The sequence below is a fragment of the Stegostoma tigrinum genome, chromosome 2 (genome assembly GCF_030684315.1).
Source record: "Stegostoma tigrinum isolate sSteTig4 chromosome 2, sSteTig4.hap1, whole genome shotgun sequence".
Taxonomy (NCBI): Eukaryota; Metazoa; Chordata; class Chondrichthyes; order Orectolobiformes; family Stegostomatidae; genus Stegostoma; species Stegostoma tigrinum.
Window position 1 is genome coordinate 88,927,926 of NC_081355.1, and position 18,360 is coordinate 88,946,285.

At 40.6% G+C, this 18,360-nt stretch overlaps 1 protein-coding gene across 3 annotated transcripts in view; it reads right to left on the reverse strand.

Annotated features, from left to right (window-relative positions):
* The window catches only part of sema5a (sema domain, seven thrombospondin repeats (type 1 and type 1-like), transmembrane domain (TM) and short cytoplasmic domain, (semaphorin) 5A), a 182,402-nt gene extending 167,009 nt beyond the window's left edge, over positions 1 to 15,393 (reverse strand). For all 3 annotated transcript variants that reach the window (XM_059655291.1, XM_059655297.1, XM_059655289.1), the window contains exon 1: positions 15,236 to 15,393. The gene's annotated coding sequence lies outside the window, so the exon portion shown is untranslated. The remainder of the gene's footprint in view (positions 1 to 15,235) is intronic.
* Positions 15,394 to 18,360: the final 2,967 nt, after the last annotated feature.

The following is an 18,360-nucleotide window of genomic DNA, read 5'->3' on the forward strand; positions in this document are numbered from 1 at the left end:
AGCAACTAACCTGACAGACCCGTAAGAATTTTATATGTTTCAACTATTTCACCTTTCATTCTTCGATATTCCAGCATATACAGACTTGGTCCATGCAATCTCTCCTCATCTCAATCTCAGCACTATTGAATTAATCTGGTGCACTGCTTTGCACTTGCTTTAGGGTAAGAAGTCCAAAACAGCACGTAGTACTCTAAGTGTGGTCTCAACAAAGTCCTAAATGACTACAGGAAGACTTTTTATACTTGAATTTCTTTGATATGAAGTCTAACTTACCATTTGCTTGCCTAATCACTTCCAATATTCCATGGGAGGACAATCCTGAAGCCAGCTCTACAAGCGTCCCAGCAAAACTTATCCATGACATTGTGCCCCAGTGGCCAAAAAGCATCTTGCTCCACCAGGCCCTCCTCTCTCAGCTCTTAAACGGCCAGCATTCCAGGGGATGAAATAGAAAATTTCACAACAACACTCTGAAGCTCTCCTTGATGCACAGCGACATTGATATTAATCACTAATTCAGAACAGCAACAACTAGCCCATCAAGCTGCATCCTGTTTTGAATCCAAATGACGAGGCACAGCAGTAGCACAGAAAGAAAAGACAAAGGCAATGAAACCAACATTCCAGATCCCATCACTTTGTGGAATGTCTTGTCCCATGTGCTCAAAGATTCTGCAGGTTGAGAATTCTTCTGATCAGTCCAATGGCAACATATGGCAGATACACAATCTCCCAGTTCTTACACTCCAGGCCTCAGCCAGTAAAGGAACATGTTCCATATGCCGTCTTAAACCCCTTATCGCTCTACACTTCTCAGAATTCTCAGTTATTGTACATGCCTTTGCTGTGCTTTATTTTCCATCGCATGGATTTTTTCTGGATTGAATTGCTTTTGCCAATTCTACGGCCATCTGACCCATTTGTTAATATCCTGCAATCCGTATCTTTCTTCCTCGCTGTCAACCACGTGGCTAATTTGGAAACATCCACTGCGTTTAAGTTAATATAAATAGTATAACAGCAAAGATCTAGTACTAAGCCCTGTGGAATTCCACTGGAAACAACATTCCAATCTCAAAACACCCATCAATGACAAAACATCCTCCTGCCATTGAGGGAGAAGCGGTGAATGTGAACTATATGGATTTCAGTAAAGTGTTTGACAAGGTTCCTCATGGTAGACCGGTTAACAAGGTTAGATCACATGGAATACAGGGATAACTAGCCATCTGGATACAGAACTGGCTGGAAGGTAGATGACGGAAGATGATGGTAGAAGGTTGCTCTTTAGACTGGAGGCTAGTAACCAGAGGTGTGCCACAAGGATCGGTGCTGGATCCTCTGCTTTTTGTTATTTGCATGGATGTGAACAATGGAGGTATGGTTAGTAAGTATGCTGATAACACCAAATTTGGAGGTGTAGTGAATGGCGAAGAAGGTTACCTCTGGATAAAATCAGATCTTGAACAAATGGGCCAATGAACCGAGGAGTGGCAGATGGAGTTTAATTTAGATAAATGTGAGGTACTGCATTTTTGAAAGGTAAATCAGGGCAGGACCTATTCACTTAATGCTAAGGTCCAGAGGAATGTTGCTGACCAAAGAGATCTTGACGTACAGGTTCATAGTTCCTTGAAAGTGGAGTCACAGGATAACAGGATAGTGAAGAAGGCATTTGGTACACTTGCCTTTATAGGTCAGTGCAGTGCATATAAGAGCTGGGAGGTCATGTTATGGCTGTACTGGACATTGGTTAGGCCATTTTTGGAGCACTGCATGCAATTCTGATCTCCCTAATACAGGAAGGATGTTGTAAAAATAGAAAGGGTTCATAAAATATTTAGAAGGATGTTGCCAGAGTTGGAGGGTTTGATTGATTGATTGATTTATTTATTGTCTCGTGCGCCAAAATACAGTGAAAAGGTTTGATTACGAGTGGTACAGGCAGATCATAGTAAACAAGGATGTACAGATCAAAACGACTTAGACAGAGGCATACAGATTACATTGCACAGGACATGCACGAGGCAAGATCAACGTAGGCAAGATCAACGTTAGCAAGATCAGCAGTATTTGAGTCTAGAGAGTCTATTCATCAATTCATTCTGATAACAGCCAGGAAGAATCTGTTCCTGAACCTACTCATGCATGTGTTCAGGCTTCTGTATCTTCTGCCTGACAGAAGAGGTTGTAGGAGATCATTACTGCAGTGGATGTTGGCAGCCTTTCTAAAGCAAAGAGCCGTGTAAAAGGAGTCCATGATGGAAGCTTGGCTTCATGGATGGTCTGGGCTGTGCATACCACCTTCTGTAGTTTATTACAGTCCTGGGCAGAGCAGGTGCCACACCAGGCTGCTATGCACCCTGACAGTATGTTTCTGATAGTACCTGTAGAAGTTGGTGAGGGACCTTATGGACATAACAAATTTCCTGAGCTGCCTGAAGAAGAAGAGGCTTTGTTATGCCTTATTGGCCATTGCATCTAAGTCAAAAGTCCAGGACAGGTTGTCAGTCATCATCACTCCAAGGAATTTGATGCTCTTCTCTCTCTCAACCTTAGTTCCATTCATGTTGATGGGGACATGTTCTCCTCCTTTCTTTCTGAAGTCAATGATCAGTTCTTCAGTTTTGCTGACATTGAGAGAGAGATTGTTTTCACTGCACCAGGTCACTAAGCCCTCTGGCTCCCTTCTGTAGTTTGACTCATCACTGTTAAATATCTGTCCCACTATGGTGGTTTTGTCAGCGAACTTATAGATGGCATTTGTTCGGAATTTGGCAACACAATCACCAATGTAAAGGAAGGACAACAGGGGCTGAGGACACATCCTTGGGGGGGTCCTGTGTTGAGTGTTATTGTGGAGGAGGTGCAGTTACCTATCCACACTAATTGTGACCTATAGGTCCAAAAGCTACAGACCCAGTCACAGAGGGCAGAGCCGAGACCAAAATCATGCACTCCGAGATCAGTCTGGAGGGGATAATGGTGTTGAAGGTGGAGCTGTAGCCAATGAGCAGGAGTCTGATGTAGGTGTCTTTGTTGTCCATATGTTCCAGGGATGACAGCAGGGGTAGGGACATGGTGTCTGCTGTGGATCTGTTATATCGGTAGGGCACTGAGACAGGCTGGGAGACTGGAGCTGATTTGGGCCTTGACCAGTCTCTTGAAACACTTCATGATTATTGAGGTCAGAGTCACTGGACAGCAGTCATTAACGCACATTGCATGGGGATGCTGGTGGCCTTTGAGCCATAGGAAGAGGCTGAATAGACTGCGGCTATTTTCCCTAGCGCATCAGAGGCTGACAGGTGATCTTTAGAGGTTTATAAAATCATAGACAGGTAAATGGCAACATCTTTTCCCCAGAGTGGGGGACTCCAAAACTAGAGGGCGTAGGTTTCTGGTGAGAGGGGGAAAGATACAAAAGGAACCTAAGGGGCAACTTTTTCACACAGATGGTGGCGCGTGTATGGAATGAGCAGCCAACAGGAAGTGGTGGAGGCTGGTATGATTACATTTAAAATGAATAGTGTTTAAAGGGATATGGACCAAATGGGACTAGATTTATCCAGGATATCTGGTCAGCATGGATGAGTTGGACCAAAAGGTCTGTTTCCGTGCTGTACATCTCTATGACTCTATGATTATGACTCTGAGGTGACACATTTTCAAATCAAGGAAGAGCCACCACCAAAGAGGCACTTCCTGTAATTGTACAGTAATTTTGTGATTCACGTACAGGGACACGCAGGACACTCTGACGACGAATATTTGAATAACGTTTCTCTAATCATTTTGATAATAGTCAACTGTTCCTATTTTTTTGCCCCTAAGTGAATGTGGTCGCATGCCTCCACATTATATTCCATCTGTCCATGTTATTATTCACTCAGTTAATGCTTCTATATGCTGTTGTGTCCTCTTCATATCCCCTCACAGTTGACTTACCTATCTAAATTTATATCCAAATTTGTTGACAATGCACCACACTAAGTCATCTACAATCATCAGCAAAAATGGTAATAACTAAGACCCCAGTTCCGTATCTTGTGCTAGCCTGCCAATTACAGCCTGTCAACTCAAAAACTTTCCTTATTCACTTTTAGTCCATTAACGAATCCTCAATCTATGTGAATATATTACCAACGCAATGCCACATCACATGTGCCTTAATTTTACTGAACAATAAAATTCCCAAGGATTAGTGCATAGGAGTGGCATGGTGCCTCAGTGGTTAGCCCTGCTACTCTCATAGCATCAGGGACCCGAGTTCAATTCTGTATGCAGCTGCCACATTCTCCCTGAATCTGCATGTGTTTCCTCCGGGTGCTCTGGTTTGTTCCCACGGTCCAAAAATGTACAGGTTATGTGGATTAGCCATGGGAAATGCGGGGAGAGTGGGTCTGGGTGGGATGCTCTTCAGAGGGTCAGTGTCAACTTGGTGGGCTGAATGGCCTGCTCCACACTGTAGGGATTCCAAACCTTGATACATTTATCTCTATTTTCCTCAACACTACAATCACTGTTTGGGGATGTGGGATATCCAATAACATCTCCCACCGATGTTTCCTGCCCTTGGTCTATCCAATCTCAATCTGCATCATGACTTTGCAAGCTCAGACATTTTCTCTCTTTCACCCTCATCCTAAGGAAATTTTTCCTTTGTCCATCTTTCTCAAAAATCGAGTGAAAAATTAGAAAACTTGTTTACTTAACTTGGTCAATCTGTAATCACATCTCCTTAAGGAGTAACTGAACAATTCAATTTATTTCTATGTGTTAAAACTTAACTTTGCACGGTTTGATGCAGTGCCTTTATGAGCTCTCAGGGACTCAATTATTCACTCCCTGACCCACACTCCTCATTTTTACAGAAACAGACATTCTGGTCCACAGACTTTTGGCTTAACCTGGCTGAATTTAAGTGCCTCCTAAACACACCCACCCCTCTCTCCTTCAAACCCAAGGCATCAGTTTAAAGCTCTGTCTACCATCCTATTCATTCAACTTTATTGTCTCACAGATCATAGACATCACTGGCAAGGTTAGCATGTGTTACCTAACCCTGACTGGGTTTATGATGATGCCACTAGGACATTGGTTCCAGCCTGCTTTAAGCAAAGCTCTTGCCAATAGTGAAGCCCTGTCTTTCCCGACTCCTGCCATCAGTGTCCCAACAGCAGTACCCCTGCTTCCCCCATCACACTCCTTTAGTCTTCTATTTCCTATGCTAATTTGCACAAGGTTCAGGTGACAAACCTGAGATCAACGCCTGTGAGACTCTGTGATTCATTTTAAGCCAGCCCCTCAAGTGTGCTCAGCAGAATCTCATGTTTAGTTTTAATCAAGTTGTTGGACCACTACAACTGGGTTCTTCTCGAACTGTGAGAACCGAGGCTCCAGGTATGCAACACAACCTGCAATTCTCTTGTTCATGGCTGCAGACAGACCTGGATATCTCCCTAACTGCACTATCATTGCCATGTTCCTTTTCACTTTCTCCATGTGAACGGTCAACTGCATCACAGCGTCCATCCTGCCATCCTGTAGGCTTTGGTCGCATTAGCAAAGGTGTCAAAAGCCTAGCACCTGCTAAACAAACTCAAGGAGCATAGTACCTCCGCACTGCACTGGGATGCTGTGACATGTCCAACTCACAGTACCCTTTGTCAGACTACTATCCACTCCCACGCCATTAACTGAACAGAGGAGGGTTGGGTGGGGAGGGGGGCGGGACATCTGAATCAAAGTTTCTTGATAACTTTCCTGGTCCTTGAAGTCCCATTTTATCAGCAGCTCAGATCCCAGGTCCACAACTCTGTACCCACATTCCTCAAATTGAATACCCTACCTGTAGATGTGTTTGTGCAGGGTCTTGCTGGTCTCCAACGGTCTCTAATCATTATGTATATATTTATTCAATTTAACTAAGTAGTTAATGCACCTTAAATTATTGTTTCAGTTTAAAGCACGGTCCTAGCTCACATGCAAAAATCATTAAAACTGATCAACCAATCAATCTCTTTCTATGTCTGTATTATTTGTTAAAGGCAGTCTTCAAAGACGAGGAAAGATTAAAGAAATCTGTCAATATTAATGTGCTGGATGTGCCTTAATGACCAAAATGTTGCTTTTGAATGCGCCATGGTTCACTGTTGGAAACTCTTTAAAACAACAGTGTATTTGCATGTTACCCAGCTGTCAGCAACTTGGCAACTTAGCATGTAGAGCTGACCACCTTAGTCAAGTTTCTCCTGAAACCATACTTTCAGACTGCTCAAGTTACAGTTGTACTTGTGAAAATAATGGCAACAGAATCCCAGAACATGCACACAGCATGCATTTCTGGCTCACTAATGTTAAATGGCATCAGAATTCTTCTTCAATATCTACCATGATCAATGATGTATCCACATTTCCCATTTAAATTTTCTTTGTCAACTTTACCATATAATTGTACACACTAGCCACTAGGTTAGTATGTGCAGTGAGTTCCTATGATCTCCTTCCCAGAACCCAACAACATCTTGCATCTTAAAAATACCATCTTAGAAAGATCTTAAAAAAACTGGCAATCCTTGATTTGAAAGGATAAGGCATGATGAACTTTTGTTACAATAGTTCATTTATTATTCATTTTGTAACAATTCTGTTATGATTATATTTGGGGAGTCAATGGTAAACTGAATTTTTTCATGGCAGCAAAGTCTGTGTGGTTTATCGAGGTCAGCTAAATCTTGAGGCAGTGATTTATGCATTTATTTAAACATTACCAGCCGTGCATTTCATATTGCAGTCTCTCTTAAACAAGAATACTATAAGCATTAGTCAAGAGTTCAAAAGGTACTGTTTATAAACAGTGAAAAGTATCATCACCAGATTGCTGATACTAGAAAGTAAATTATAAGTTTTAATTGCAAAATTAATTAGCATGGATAAGTAAAGGACTGAAGAGCTGTCTGTCAAAAAACCAACACTTGTTAAATGCTCTAGTGCATTTTGTTTTCTCTTTCTGATTACATTTTTAAATGCCCAATGGAAAATGTGCATTTAATTACTGATGCATCAAATATCTTTTAACACTTCGTATCCTGTACAGCAACAGAAAGCGAACTGAAGACTTCTCTCTCTGCACATTATTTATATCAGAAAAGGTGCAAATGCTGTGAATATGAAACAATTAAATCTGAACTCTGCGAAAGAAACAGTTAACACTTCACTTATAAAATCCATGCTCATAATGAACACGGAAAAATAATCAAGACCCTTCGTGGAAGGGGAAAAGAAATGGAAGTCAGGTAGGGAAATGCAATCAGGGAAACAATCACAAGGAGAAAGAAGTTAAAGGATGAGCGTCCATCAACAGCTTCATGGAAGAGCAATAAATGTTGGATGGTCAAAAAGTCACCTTAATGCAGTATAGAAAAGGCAAAAAATGAAAAGAATGTACATCTAAAATGTGTAAAAACAAAATTCGGAAGCATGAGAAATCATCTTGTGAGAGAAAAAGGTAAGGCAGGCCAAAAATGAGATTTACGAAATACACAGGAATCTTGAAACAAAAACAAACAATTTTAAAATTGCACTGTACATCCCATCATTCCCAAAAAGAATAAAGGAACAACTGCCCCCCCTTGCAGAACACACTTCTAGAGATCAGTTCAGATCAAACACAAGTCCTCACAATTTCTCTCCTCTCCCACAAATGGTGACAGATCCATCCCACATCTCCCAAGCTCCTTGCTGAAAAGAAAATGTTTTGAAGTTGCTTCGATCAATATCCAGAGAAGAGAGGTGCAAAATATCCAAACATTAGCACAAAGCACCATTTGAAGTCAAAGAATTGGCAAGCACTGAAATCAATGAGAAAGACAATATGGTGGTAGCTAACCAATGAGCTACCATTCATTTTGTGGCAAAATTCAAATTTGGGGACTGCAACAAAAATTGCTGGGAATGCTCAGCAGGTCTAGCAGCATCTGTGGAGAGAAATTAGAGTTAGCGTTTCAGGTTGAGTGATCCTTCAGCAGGCAAATGCTTTGGAGGAAGGGTCACTCAACCTGAAACATTAACTCCAATCTCTCTCCAGAGATGCTGCTAGACCTGCTGAGCTTTTCCAGCAATTTCTGTTTTTGTTTCTGATTTACAGCATATGCATTTCTTTCCGTTTTCATTCAAATTTGCGGGGCCGGGGTGGGGAGAGACAGAAATATGGTGATGGAACAAACCAGGCATCAAATGAACTCTTAACAGCGATAAATCAAAATTTGCAAGGTCCAAGTAAGAAGTTGCATCCACAGAGTTGTCAATATGATAGAGAAATAGAAACAAGAACAGAAATTGCTGGTAAACCTCAGCAGGTCTGGAAGCAGCTGTCAGATAAAGCAGAGTTAATGTTGTGAGCCTGGTGGCTCTTCATTGCAGCAGAGGGATAGGATGAACAGATCCTGCATCAGTGGGTAAATACAAATATTCCACAGGTCCTGTAAAAGGAGCCAAAATTCACCCATAAGTACAAAATATTGAAACAAAATTAGGTAATTTGGCCCATCAAGTGTGTTTCACAATTCAATCGTGGCTGGCACGTTTCTCAACTCCATTCTGCGTTCTTTTCCCCGTCAAGTGTTGATTTTCTTCCCTATCAAAAAGCTATCTCGCTCCATAATTGACACTCACAACCTTCTGAGGCAATAAGTTCCACAGTTCCAACACCCAGAAGGAGCGAAGAGAGTTCAAAGAGAAGTTGTTTTGGTTAAGAATCACAGTTCAGCACAGGGGAGTGCTGAGAAATGAGGAACTGATTAACTGCTCTTGAACTATCGAGATGCAAAGGGATTATCACCATAAACTGGCTCTCAATTTGATGGGGACACCTACTTGAGGTGTCAAGTTTCTGCCATGGGTCGTTATGTGACAAGATAGGCTGATCTTTGACCAAATGGGAAAGTACATCCTCATTGTAATAGTATCTGAAGTGCAGGATTTGGTTGCTGTTCTAGGCTTCTCTGCTGCTTCTTTGCTTCATTAATTAAACTCTTGGGAATCAAAACTTGATACAATTTGAAGGACAAGTTGTCATCCTGAAAAATTCATAGCAAGCTCCTCCCAGTCATTACTATCAATTACCGTGTCCTTCAAGGAACAGCTCAGAGTGTCTTGGAAGAGTTTTCCTTGTTCTCCCCTGAAACATTGGCATTGGAGAATTGAGAAAACAGGGCTTGGCACGGTAAACAGGTTTCACCCATCCAGCAACACGTCCTGTCCATCAAAGCTCATTTAGCGGGGGATTTTCCTGAATGCTCGTGGAGCTGAGTTCAGGAAAGACACTCACATTTGTTCCATGGTTTTCCCATTGAATTCAGCAAATGTATAGATAGCCTTTCACACTTGGTACATTCTTTCACTCACTGATACATACTCCATGCTTCACTGCAATGCAGGAGCGTGACAACGCGCTGTTTTGTACACCAGGGTTTTTGTTCACTTGCAGTAGCCTTTGTTCTTGAAAACTCAAAGTAGTTGTCTGTAAAGGGCTGAGCTGGTGCAGATGATCCAGTGTTGGATCTTCTCCTCAATGACGGCTTCTTGAGAGAGGCTGCCAAGGTATGATAAATATTGAACATATTCCAGAGTTTCCTTCAACAAGCTGAAACAGGTCGGGCTTATATCCATTGGAGTTTAGACGAATGAGAGGTGATCTTATTGAGACATACAACATCCAAAAGAGTTTTCGAGAAGATTTGTAGCTCAGGTTGTGGATGAGGTTGTAGAATTGCTCGCCGAGCCAGTGTGTTTGGTTGCAAACTTTTCGTCACCCTGCTAGGTAACATCGTCAGAGCGCCTCCAGTGAAGCGTCAGTGTTCTGACCTGCTTATTTTTAAAATGCTTCAGTTTGTTGGGGTGGTTAGTATTACTTCCGGTTCTATTTCTCAGTGGTTTGTACACAGGGTCTAATTCAATGTGTTTGTTGATGGAGTTCTGGTTAGAATGCCAGGGCTCCAGGAATTCCCTGGCGTATCTCTGTTTGGCTGTTGCAATTGTTGATATGTTGTCCCACTCAAATTTGTGTCCCTCTTTGTTTGTGTGTTGTGAGGTAAACGAGAATTGGTCATGTCTCTTGATGGCTAGTTACTATTTGTGTACCCACATAGTCAATTTTCTTCTGGTTTGGCCTATGTAGTGTTTTTCACAGTCCTTACACAGTATTTTGGTTTTGCAAGCATATTTACAACCTCATCCACAACCTCAGCTACAAATCTTCTCGAAAACTTTAAACACCTATGGGCACAACACCCTCAAACAGTAAACAAATGCCATCTGGCTGAGTGTGACCCATGAACAACTAAACTTCCTGCACGAATGCCTCAGAAAGTAGGTACTACCACAAAGCTTAAAAGATAAACCACCTATCAATTCCTGGAGGCCTGGTGTTCTAACCAGAACTCCATCAACATTGAATTAGAGCCAGTGTATCAAAAACGGAGAAACAGAACTGGAAGTGATACCAAACACTCCAACAAATTGAGGCATATAAAGCACAGGTGGCACAGACAACCGACGCTTCACCGGAGGCACAATGACGACGTTACCTAGCAGGGTGACAAAACGTCTGCAACCAAGTCTTGAATTGTTAGCACTGTTCAGTGTCTATCCAATTTAGCATGGTAATAGTGCCACACAACATGATGGAAGGTATTCTCAATGTGAAGGAAGAATTCATCTCCACAAGGTCTGTGTATGGGTTACTCTTACCGATGCTGTCATGTGGATGCTCATCTGTCTTCTGGGCACCCCTCACAATTGATGTGGAGAGATGTAGCTCAAACTATCTAATCAACTGGCTCTCTTACTATAAAGAAGAGAAATGTCTATGGTGATATAGTATTTCCTGGTCTAGGGCTAATTGACATGACAAGCAATCCATGACAGAGAGAAAATCCGTAGCTGGTTTTGAAGTTTGACATTGTCTAATCTGAAACATGGGAGACACAAGTAATTCTCACCTATTCATAGTTTTCTTTACAGAATAACATAAAACCCTGCTAGTCTTCTCACTCCTAAAGATACAAAACTGAAAACTCTTGCCAATTTAAATACATTGCGTCCTTCCTCTAAAATGCAAGAATACCAATGATAGCTGGTGAAGAGTTTAGATTTGTTTCAGACGACAACTTGCTCCATCACAAAAGAAGTGGACAAAAACTCTGAAGATATTTAAAATCTTTGCTTCGTGCCTGCAAATGGCGTCTTGGTCTATCAAACTATTGATCGACTCATGCTGTGAATTACAAAAGGAGAAAGATAATGATGAATGAGCTGACTGGAATGACTCATGCCTTGAGAAAATTATTTTACCCTCTCCAATTTCCCTCACTGAAAATCCACTAAAATTCTGGCGCATATTTAAAAAGGCACAAGAGCTTTCAGTCATCCGTAATAACCTTTAAACTAACTGAGTCTTTACGCTCTGCATAATTTGACATTTAAGTTGTCGCAATACATTGGTAGTAGAGAATAACTTGCTGACAAGAGAATTCAATAGCTCCATCTCGTTAACTCAATTTGACAAAACCAGAGGTCAACATATTGTATTATTTTATTAAATATTTTATACCAGACAACTGAAAATGTTATTAACCTCAATAGTGAGAAGACAGGAGAACTAAATCTCCAACATTTTTGTCATGTTTTACCCAGGAAGTGTGCTCCAAAATGGCCAATAAATGCCACAGAGAAATCTTTGAATTCTAATCTAATTTCTGAAAATACTGTTTGTTTTGTTTCAATTTCCATAATGTTACATATAGATCTTGAATACAATTTGTTTAAGAGTTCATTCCCCACTTACAAGCAGATGCAGCAGATTAAAAGGCCAACAACAAATCAAATACAGCAACTGCTGGATTGCAGTGCTGCTTTTTTTAATGCACCAAACTGTTAGACTCCATCAACTGTATTCAGCTCTGCATCAGGGGTTAATTCTGTTGTCTATTCGTGAAAATGTCATTGTAATTCACAGTTATAAAAAGATTTGACTGTTTCATTTAAAATGTCAAAAAATAATGAAGAAAGATATTTTCCAAGCAATTGCATCACAGCAGAGGAATATTGCAAAGTATAACTATTCCGACCATTATTTAAAACATTTTAAAGTATGTTAAATATTTAGTCATATTATTTGTCAAACGTAAGTTTCTTAATACAACAACCTTGGAGCACAGGTTCATAGTTCCTTGAAAATGGCGTCACCGGTAGATAGGATAATGAAGAAGACTTGTCTTTATTGGTCAGTGCACTGAGTATACGAGTTAGGAGGTCATGTTGCGGCTTTACAAGACATTGGTTAGGCCATTTTTGGAATACCGTGTGCAACTCTGGTCTCCCTGGGCTCAGAAAAGATTTACAAGGATGTTGCAAGCATTGAAGGGTTTGAGCTATAGGGACAGATAGAATAGGCTGGGGCTATATTCCCTGGAGCATCAAAAGCTGAGGGGTGACCTTATAGAGGTTTATAAAATCATGAGGGGCATGGATAGAGCAAACAAAGTCTTTTCCCCAAGGTGAGGGATTCCAAAACTAGGGGGCATAGGTTTAAGGTGAGAGGGGAAAGATTTAAAAGGGTTCAAAGGGGTAACCTTTTCATGCAGAGGGTGGTGCATGCATGAAATGAGCTGCCAGAGGAAGTGGTGGAGGCTGGTACAATTGCAAAATTTAAAAAGCGTCTGGATGGGTATATGAATAGGAAGGGTTTAGAGGAATATGGGCCAAATGCTGTCAAATGGGACTAGATTTATCTAGGAGATCTAGTCGGCATGGACAATTTGGACCAAAGGGTCTGTTTCCATGCTGTAATCTCTATGACTCTATATGGCATTAGGTTATTTGATTTTATATAATTCAGGGAATTATCAAAAGGTTTGCTTGTAAATCTAACCATGCAATATTTACATAATAAACATACATATCAACAGAAAGTTTTAATATGCTCAGCTGATCAGGCAGCAAGTGTAGAAGTTTCTGTTTCATGAATTCACCTGCAATGTAAACTCTGCTACTCTCTCCAAAGATATTTCCTGATCTGTTTTATACTTCTAGCATTTGTTGCTGTTTCAGATTTTCACCATCCTCATATTTTGTGTTTATCTTCCTTTTTCATCTGTAGTACACATTATCCACAGATTATTAAATTATTTTTAAAATCTTACGTAGGAAATCATTTGGTTATTCTGATACTTAGTGAGAGAATTAATTGACTGGATTTGTGAATAAACTTTGTACTTAATTGTTGTCAACTTATCTTCAAAAAATGGACAGTAAAGAATTCAGAGGTGTACTGCAATATTTGTTTTGTTTTGTTGAAGCAGATGTGTAAAAATAATTAAATCAGGACATTACAGCTTGCTGACTGATCTAAACTGCACCCTGTTTGAGCACAAAAATTAATTCTTAATGCTACAAAACATTCAGCCACAAACATCACTACCAGAACAGAGAGCAAGCTTCTTCAGAAGCTGATAATTTCCAGAAAATATGTTCTGTCAGGGTATGCATATAGAAAACCTCAGCGTACTGGAATGTAACATAGCAACAAATCATTGAAAGATAGTTTAAGTAGTGCAAGACATGAAAGATCAAATTCATTATTCATATCAAACTGCATATTATTGTCCACAAGTATATCTTAAGAATTGCTCTTACTTTTTAACTATCACACCCTCTTCTACTGATACTATGAAATACAACTTCAGACAACATTGTTACAGCATAATCAATATTCCCCGCTGCGTTCTGAAGATGGGTCATACCAGACTTGAATATCAACTGATTCTCTCCCCATAGATGCTGTCAGACCTGCTAAGTTTCTCCAGACGTTTTGCATTTGTTTCTGGTTTCCAGCATCCACAGTGTTTTGCTTTTAATTGCATGTTATAACTCCAAAAATTTCTCGTTGAGTTATCATGCTCTTTTATACAGAGGACCCTTCCTCAGACCTTCTACCACTTCTTTATCAATTAAACAAAAAATCTGAACCCCATTAAATAATCAAAATCTGTACAAAACGAATCATACACACACTTTAAGCAAATTAGTTTAAATCACTATTTATTGGATTAATGTGAGTGGGGGTTATCCTGTCAATGTCTCGCTTTTTGACTGTTGAAGTGTCTCCAACTTGTTATCTGGTCTTTCCGGACCTGTTTAACGGCGCCCCCAAGCCGTCACTATGTCAAATGTCAATTTTCTGTTTCCAGTAAGGAGTCAAATGTGGATTACTGCACATTCAATACAACGATCGCGTTCAACTTTCTATTCTCTATCGCATATCTGCATTCAATGAACTATTGACATGAAGGCAAATTACTTCAAAAGTGTTCACTGACAACGTGGGCAATAATTATCAAACACAGAAAAGCCCAAGTCCATGGAAGGTCCGTTGAATATCGTGACTGTTAATGACAGTAATCATTGTTGAGAGTCAATCGCCAAGATCCAAAATTAGAATGAACGCACAAGTGCGGTGGCAACAGATTCCTTTGATCAAATTTCATAACGTCGGGGGATCTTTCACTTCATTCATGAAAAGTCGCTTACAAATGTGAACATTTGAGACAGAAGAGTTGAAGGTATTAAACTACCCCCACCCTCCTCAAATCTGCGAAAATGTAAATATTGGAACGTAACAAGATGCATCTTCGTTTTAGATGGGAATTTCTGTAAAATTTGATCTCAAACCACCAACAAACTATTCGACACAGTAATTGCACAATGCACTGTTCATTCTCGGGAGAGGCAACCAATTCTGCATTTTAGTCATGTAGTCAGTACATCTATCTTTTAAAGTAAACAATACCTTACCTTTGTATTCACTCAATTTCCACATTAAATTGAAACCGCAACTCTAGTACAAGCAATTCCAAATAGTTGATAACCATACTTACATGCCGTTTCTTTTCATTGAAAATAGCACTGCTTAAATTAACCCAATTTTTAATACAACTGCAATGTCCAGAAAGCATGCTATTTTTGTGCATTTTTATCTATAAATAAGAAATTGACCACCGAATGCACTTTGCTCGGGACTGTGACCAGAATGCACACGTTTGCGCGGAGACTCTATATTCTGTTATTGTTGCAGAACTTCCCCGCATAATACAAGCAGCTCAGAGCACATTCTGCAAAATAATGCGTCTGGTTATTGAGACATGTACTTCAATGAACATGCTTGACTCACCGAGTAAATATTCCGACTCCCCAAACACATCTAGTTATCAGTCAACAATGCAAACAAAATTTCCCCGGAGGTGAAACTTGTTGAAGAGTTTAGACTAGTTATGACCACTGCATGTAGTGAGCAACTCGGCTCCCGCCCGCTCTCTGAGGATGGAGATCACTGCTCCGCTCTCATCCCAGCTCTGGCTGTGCTCTCTGACGCCCCACGCTATTACATGGTACCGTCTCAAAACGGGGGTGTCCAAAGTCAAATAAATCAAAGCATTTACAACACTAATGTCACTAATGGCTGGGAAATGATGTGTCACCTTTATTTGCTGAATATCATAATACTTGGCGAAATTGCATGCAGAGGCTGTGTTGCTAATAATCCAACACTCATTCCTGGATCCTTTGAGGTTCCGATCTCTCCCTTTCAGCTTCGCTTTAGCACATTCCAGCAGTTTGCAGCTTCTGAGACGTGGCATTGCTCTGTGCCGTCAGTCTAACTCAAACACTTTCTACAGGTACAGTTATTCAAACTACACTTGGGAAGAATTTATATAAAACCTCGAGTAATTATTAATGATTTGTAAAGTAATGCAGATATTAAATTTGCATGTTGATGTAATTCAACTAAAAGCTTAGCGATGGCCTCGCTTGCATTAAGACGTCTGGAAAGTTTTGCTTTGATGGATGTTAACTTCTGATTTATTTGTTATTTTATTCTTGGATACTTTATAATTGCAAGCTATTATTTTATATTATATTATTACATTGAATATTTTATATGGCAGCATTATTATTGTCTAAATAGCAATTTCTGAAACAGTAATCGGAACCATATGCCGTTTTTAACGACTTTTAAAACTTTACAAAGTATAGAGCAAACTTCTATAAATAAGTTAAAATGTATTTTCCCAATTGGCAAACGAACTGTTTGAATTCGTATTTGTTACTCGTTTACAGTGTATGTGTTTGAAAAGTTTTAAAATGTAACAATCGACTTCAAAAAAATTAAATACAACGGTACTATCGTTTAATTTCTCGGAATCGCACGTCCTTTGATGGTAGTCCTGTCTTTAATTGGCATTTTACATTCTGCGATTTTTTTTATTTTTACGACCATAGCGAAGGAGCAAGATAAACTAACTGCTGCTAGAACATCTTAAATCTTGATTTTTTAGTACATACACTATTAATGATTGCAATGACCTAGACTAAGTTAAAATGAGTATTAATGCTACAGTAGTTATGATTGTGTGGGACCAGTAGGAGTTAAGGTGAAAATTAATACCACAATAGTGAGTGAGGGACCAGTTCGACTAGGTGAGAATGAAGAGTGAGGCAGCGCAGTTCTCTCTCTGGGCCGAGGGAGGCGCTGCTACTGTTGGAGCAGTGAGGCCGCACGCGCTAGCGCACGGGCCTTTTCCGCGGGAAAGGCGGCTTGACCGCCGCAAGGACACGTGGGAAATAGAGTTCCAAATGCGACGAGCCGGCAACAGGACACTGAGCAGTATACCAGACCAGACTACAAATCCCACAGTGCAGCGAGCCACGCGGGACAGCTGAGCTTCCAAGATTACTATTATCGCATCAAGTATTTTTAAAAATAAAAATATGTCGTTGCAAACCATATAGACAAGCAATATACCATTTTAAATCGGTTCCAATATGCAGTATCCTGCCTCACGTGAATAATGATTCTGCAGCATGGTAGATAGATGAAGTTTGACTGTATTCATTGTCACTGGATGTTATAGAAAATAGACATTATTTAATATTCGTTGCTAACACAGTACTAATTTTCTTTATTCATTCAAATGATACAGGTTGATAAAGCGCGTTTTGTTTGTTTTGCATCTTCATATAAATTTTCCCTGTGGGAAGTTGCAGGCCCAGTCGTGAACCTTTTCAACTCCCCCTCCCATTCCGTGAACAACATGTCCATCCTGGACCTCCTGCAGTGCCATGACAATGCCGCCCGAAGGTTGCAGGCACAGCAACTCATATTCCACTTGGGAATCCTGCAACCCAATGGTATCAATGTGGACTTCACAAGCTTCAAAATCTCCGCTCCCTCTACCGCATCCCAAAACCAACCCAGCTCGTTGCCACCTCCCTAATGTGTCCTTTCTCCAACCTCAAGGCTCACCCCCATCTCCTACCCACTAACCTCATCCCATCCCCTTGATCTGTCCATCCTCCCCGGACTGACCTATCTCCTCCCTACCTCCTCACCTACACTCACCTTTACTAACTCCACCCCTGCCTCCTTGACCTGTCTGTCTCCTCTCCACCTATCTTCTCCTTTATCCATCTTGTATCAGCCTCCCCCTCTCTCCCTATTTATTTCAGAACCCCTTTCCCCTCCCCCATTTCTGACGAAGGGTCTAGGCCTGAAACAGCAAGCATTCCTGCTCCTGTGATGCTGCTTGGCCTGCTGTGCTCATCCAGCTCTACACCTTGTTATCTCTAGTACATTGAACTGCCAGTATCCGAGAAATGAAAACTGATTATTAGTCTGGAGATTGTTGCTTTTGTGTTTCCATCTATTAGTTCTTTAAAATGCTGTCAGTAAAACCTCATTGCTCATTCTTACATTATTGTTGGTTTGTGTAGCTGGTCCCTCTTCTCCATCTCCCAAGTTCACCTAATGCGTTGAGAAAATGTCCTTAACCCTGTTTCAAGGCATGAACCAAATTTCAGATTTCCCGGTCGTACCTGCAGACAACAGTATCTGTCCTTCTGACTATACTGTCCTCTATTCAAATAGCCCTCTGTACCAAGGTCAATTTGCTCATCTATTTTAAAGGCTTTTCCCTAATTTGTACAAGTAGCAATAATCTCGTGCCTGGTAAATTTAGGCAAAGGCTGAGTTGCTCCAGCACTGCACCTGACTTTTCTGCATGTCAAGCAGTTACACCCTCCTTTCCCTGATCATGAACTACAACAATACTATTTCCTAAACTAGGGGGTGTGACTGTATTTGAGTACGGCTAAATTGCTGTATCACAGATGTGCTGCCATGTCTACACCTTAGATCTACTTCAGCAACCCTGATGTAAAGTTTCTTGAGATACAGATGCTAAAGACATGGTTGTGTCAGGCAGCAATGCTATCCAAGAGCTGTAATTTATTCATACA